Genomic DNA, 6,000 nt, shown 5'->3' with positions numbered 1-6,000 from the left:
ATAGGGATAGATTATGACTAGTTTAGTACGTAGAGTACTATATATACTCATTCATGGGAGCGGAGTCACGGTATATAGCTAATATAAAATAAAGTCACTTTCCAATCACACAGCGAATTTTGATGCAGTTTTCAGCAAGCTATTAAACAACAAATAAATATAACAGAGTCACTTTCATGCATAAAATATACATGAGAACAAAATAATAAAATAGGTATTTACAGAAAATATTCGTAAGTAGTAGTTTTTATATCTTGAGCGATGACTTCAACACTTCGGTGATTAAGTTTAAATATTTATGTTAACCAGGCTTAAATATTAAGGTTTATTAAAAGTTTTTAGTTATTTTTTTTCTATTTTTCTTTATTTATATTTCTATATTTTTGAATGGTGCATAACTTTATTGCATACTTTATATTTATGTAATAATTTACGATAATTGACGATATTAAATGTTATGTGTCCATTAAATACATAATTTTAGTAAAAAAGAAGAAATCTACATTTTAAATTTATTTAATATGTTTGATTAACTAAAACAAGACGCTTGTGGGAGTTAATGCGTAGGTAATTTTCATTGATTCAAAGAAAATGAGCATGTATTCGTAAGGTTATAGAAGAATTCGAATATACCTACAACCTACGGAATAATACAAAATGGAAAATAATATTTTATGGTTAGATACAAAGATTACAATAGATTGAAATTAATAAAATACTCGTGTTTCAACTGTGAAGCAGTTGTTTGCATGACTGTATTTCGGTTTGAAGGGTGGGATATGGCGTGAATTTACAGGGTACAGAGGAATAACACCTGAGTCCTCAGGAATGGCAACGCAAATGGGGGGTATCATGGGCGAAACAGTATACTCTGTTATGTCCATGGTATTGCTCATGTCTATAGGCGACGGTTACCACTTTCCATCAGGTGTGCCGTCAGCTTGTTTGCCATTCTAAGTTGTATAAAAAAAAACTCAATGTTAATAAGATGAATAAAGTAAAAAAGATGTTCTGTATGTACCTTGAAGGAATGAAGTGTTTCAAAAATTGTCGCCCTCTTTAATGATGATTGTCTATAGATGATAGACAGATACTCTTTATTGTTTTTTTCATAAAATTACAGTAGTAAAGTTATTATAAATAGGAAAAGTTATAAAAAAAATAAATATTAAACTAAGAAAATAATGGGCGGCCTTATAGCTAAGAGCGATCTCTTCCACGTAACCTTGGTATACTGAGTTGACCTTTAGAGAAAAGTGATCAACGTGAAGTTAGATCAATAGAACTTACCTTAACAGTAATAATGTTTTTATTTTACCATATTTTTCGTAGGCAGAAGAGATAAAGGTAAGGTGGCTTTTAGTTGCAGCTTGTCCAGTGCGAACTCGGAGATAGTACAGATTTGTATTAGTGAAAGAAATTCTTAAAATAAGTTTACATGAATAAAAATTTTCAAACAATGAATTTAAGATTTTTACAATACAAAACGTATTCTTAGTATAATAATAAATTAATATTTTATTGAAATAAATAAGTAAATATAAATTTTTAATATGTATTGGTAAAAATAGAATTTTTACAAATACATTAAGTTAAAATAGTTAATTCGAATAAGAAATAGATTTCATTTATGCCGAAACTATTTATTCACTAATATAGCTTAAGTGGCATGCACATTAAAATTTGCTAAATGACAAGATATAAAAGTAGGTTAAGTAGTATAAAATACCTATATATACATATACCTATATATACATATACCTATATATAAACTAACATGGGAGATATTAAAAAAAATATGAGGGGCCTTAAAATGATCATCACGCAAAAAAAACTATTGCATCAAAGTGGATGTGGTTTTCAGAAATACAACGTATTTCTGAAGATCAAATTTAAAATCTGATGTTTGTTTCATGTTAATATGCCGACTAGAAATGGCCTTTTTATGGGTTTTCATACTTCAGACATCCAAGCGTACGAAATAGCTAGAAAAATGCTAGTACATAATATAAACACAGTATAAAACTCTCTTATATGCCAAACAGTAGTTTATATAGTACACAAAGTTGCAAAATTTAAAAAGTAAACCCAAATAAAAAGATATGGAAATAAGTTACAAAACTTATTTCCGTACCTTGTAGTTGTTGCACAGTCCTGAGCAATATATTATCTGGATTTACCTATCCTACTATACATTGTACTTTCATTTTATATTACATTTTCAGTGACGGTCGTTCAGAGAGGTTTATGTTGACCGTTTCGCTCTGAAACATGTACAATATAGTTGTATCGTTATATTATTTTAAAAATAAAATTTAATATACCTTTTAATATAAACGAAACTAATAATAAACTGTTAGAGCTTTTCCGAATATATAATATCAGTTCATAAATTTTAAGTAAATTAAATTCAAATACCTTACAAATGTACCATTTTCGTATCATTGCATTTATTACACGGTATGATAATTATGATTATAATTCTTTTAAAATTTCTTCAATTATATTGATTTTTAACTATTCATGGCATTGTTATTGTCTTAAATTAGAAATTGTTTATTTTTAAAAATACTTATAATAAAAATAATACATACCTGCTTTTTTTTACAACACAGGGGGCAAAGTGACTACCGCCGCCATGGCACACCAACGGCATTGCAGAAACGGCTAATATTTCTATTAAATATATGTGATACATTATATCTCTAGAATGCTTCTAGAACACTTAATATTTTACATATATTGTGATCCATGTATAAATAAAGTATAAAATGTGATTTTCAACTAACTGCAAAAACAGGAAGAGTTTCTTAATGCAGTAGTATTTTTTATGTTTGCTATCATAACTCCATTGATTGTAAACCGAATTAGAAAATTCTTTCATATTGAAAAAGAATTTTGATTCCATAGAAATTTCATCAAAATTGATTCAGAAGTTTACTTTTTATATCAAAATAACTGATTTTATCACAATTGAAATCGATTTATTTGTGGAATATAATCTCAAATTATTACTTATATAAGTATTATGAACATTGTTTTCACCAAATCTGCACATTTTGTATAACGGATCGCAAATACATCATGTTTTATTATTTTTCCAATTGAATGAAAAAAATAACGACGACTAATAATTTATTTTGTCGATTAAAATTACGACCCTCTGTAATACGGTATTCTTCGTATCAAATTTCTATTGCGTGCTGGGAATCATAATGAGATGGTTGGTACAAAATCACGTCCAACAAATAAATACGCTAATGCAGTGTATCTGGTAATATAGCTGTATTACTAGATACACTCACACAACGTTGTCACTACATTGTTGTGGTTTGTTTCAGGAATTTACAAATTCATTGGAGGCGTTACCTTTCGTTGCAGCAAACTGCCTATTGTCTATTCATGAATTTGTAATTAGTGCAAGTAGTTCAACAAACAGTGTTGCACTGTAAATTTAGGATTGGTAATGTAGTACAATATAGGATTATTCCAAATAACGCAAATAAAAATTTTAGTAGGGTAGACTATATAGTATTGTATTATGACAAGTTTTTGAGATTTAAAAGCATAAATGTATACCTACATTATATATTACACATAATACAGTGCCAGCCAATTTGTTTACTATTTTGTTATTTTTTAATATTTCGAAACGGACTTAAATGTCATCTGCACAAAATATGTAATCTATTAGTGTGTAATTAAAAAACGTCATAAACAGTTCAACTTAGTTATCCTTTAGGAATAATTTAAATAAATTCTCTATGTCATAAGGTATTTCTAATATTTTTTGTGTTGGAAATTGCTGGAGTGTTATTTCGCAGAGAACTGAAAAGAGCTAACTGCTCGTTTAATAATGAAGTAATTTATAATCAAATAAAAGAAAATACCTAACCATACCTATTATATATTAAAATGAAGTAATTACACTACAACATTTTAATAATAAATCCTAAATATGTTAAGTTCTATATACTAGAATAGAACAAATTATGAGCGATTAAAGAAGATTAATTTAGACAGCTATAAATAGTTTTTATAATTGTTGTTTCTACAAATTATTTTACAACTGGAAAGAAGTCTTGAAATAAAGTTTTTGTTATTATTTTTATAATTTAACTTACTTGTATACGGAACTGTGGAAATATTTATATTTAACCAATTTTTATATTCGTATTTGTTCGTCATTCCATTGCATATGTTATCTGTAAGCGGTAATCTGTATAATCTGATATTTTACACAATCTGTGGTCATTGTAATACGTTATCTAGGTAAATATTTATAATATTTCATACGTTGTCTGTACGCCCCAGGCATTTTATACATTACCTAGGTATAATATCTATAATAATAGAATATCTGAATGTTATCGCCGTTAATATGTACATATTTTGTGGCACTATATTTTGTTACTATTTTATACGCTGGTAATACTTTAAATTTGTGTACAGGACTGTATAATAACTTTATTAATACACATGAAATTTATACATACACCTTAATGTTGTTTCATTGTTAAAATATGTTGTTTGTTATTAAAACAAAAAGAGAGTTAAATTATATCTATAAATTACCTTTGAAGCAAGTAGATTTTTCCTGTACCTATTCATTGGTTAGCTTGAATGAAGTAAAATCACCTTATTAAACCAGAATAAATGCCTCGCGGCGCAGAAAATTTATGAAGACAATAAACTCGACAATGCTACTTAAGAGTTTCAGTGCGCGTTACTTAAAAACGATTGGCAATGTTGAAACCTCATTCCAAACAATAAAGTTGGCGTTTGATATAAAAAAAAGTAAACTTAGTCGACAAAGATATTGAAATCCAAGATTAGTTGAGATGTTTTCGATGAGTAGAAAGATGCTGAGGGGGTGGTGGTGTCCGGATTGAATGGTGTCTGTGTAGAATGACAGTGACACAACATGGATATTTAACTAGATGTGGTGGTTATATTTTGCGTGACCTTATCTATCTTTGACCGTAAGTATTCTATCTTTGCTCAATTTATGTTCAGTATATATAGAAAAATGTATTTCGACTTTTGTTAGTCCTTTCAGATCCTTACAATCATAAATATATAATAATAATATTAAATACGTTATTCTCGAAATGATATGTTTGCTATTAAATTTAGATTGAACAGTCATTATTTGAAAAAAAAATACTCCCAAAGAAAAAGTCGAAAGAGGAAAAATGTTTTGAGAATCCCATACCAATAGGAAATGTTCAGCTATAAAAAGTAGGGTATTTTAAAAAGCTATTATTGATAGCAAAAGACTTCCTAAACGTATCGAAAATACTCTATTATTGTCAATCATTATAAACATTTTTCTATATAAAAAATAATGTAAGCATTCCAACTCTCGATGTACCTATTTACATAGATCTATGGGATTTATACATTATCGTCAAAGCTTATGTTTAAACAAGCATATATTTATTCCAAACCTGAATGTACACTAACTATAATCTTCATCGATCTATGGGATTTCTGTACTTACGTCGTCTATGTTCATCACATCTATGTCTATGGATAGGGAGGTGTCAGAGAGGCAGCATGTTGCGAGCCAGCGCGGGAGGGCGGTATCGATCGGGAGTGCTGCGCAACAAGTGCCGCCGTCGTTGCCGTCTCCTCGCTACACGGAACTCACGGTTGAAACGTTTGAAGAACAATATACTATCTGATACAAATGCACTTTGTTTTTTCTTTTTCCACCGGTGAAGAAAAGGAAATATTCCATATCCATTGAACGAAAAGCGACGATGCAAACGATGTTTAATTAAAAATTTTTATATTCTATTTAAATCTTTTTTAATATTGTTTTCTTTGTTCTTTGTTTTATTTCAACAATTTTAATCACTATATTCATAAATTAAGTGTTTCACTTGCAATATATTTCTTTATATAATTTAACCTGCACTACGACTTAAATTAGTGTTACCTAAATTGCTTTAAAATATCAGTAACATAGAATGAATAAAGTTACTTTAAATGTCT

Source organism: Galleria mellonella, unplaced genomic scaffold (assembly GCF_026898425.1).
Source record: "Galleria mellonella isolate WM207_F2 unplaced genomic scaffold, CSIRO_AGI_GalMel_v1 utg78, whole genome shotgun sequence".
Lineage (NCBI taxonomy): Eukaryota > Metazoa > Arthropoda > Insecta > Lepidoptera > Pyralidae > Galleria > Galleria mellonella.
The sequence above is the reverse complement of the archived record's forward strand: the minus strand, read 5'-3'. Positions refer to the sequence as shown.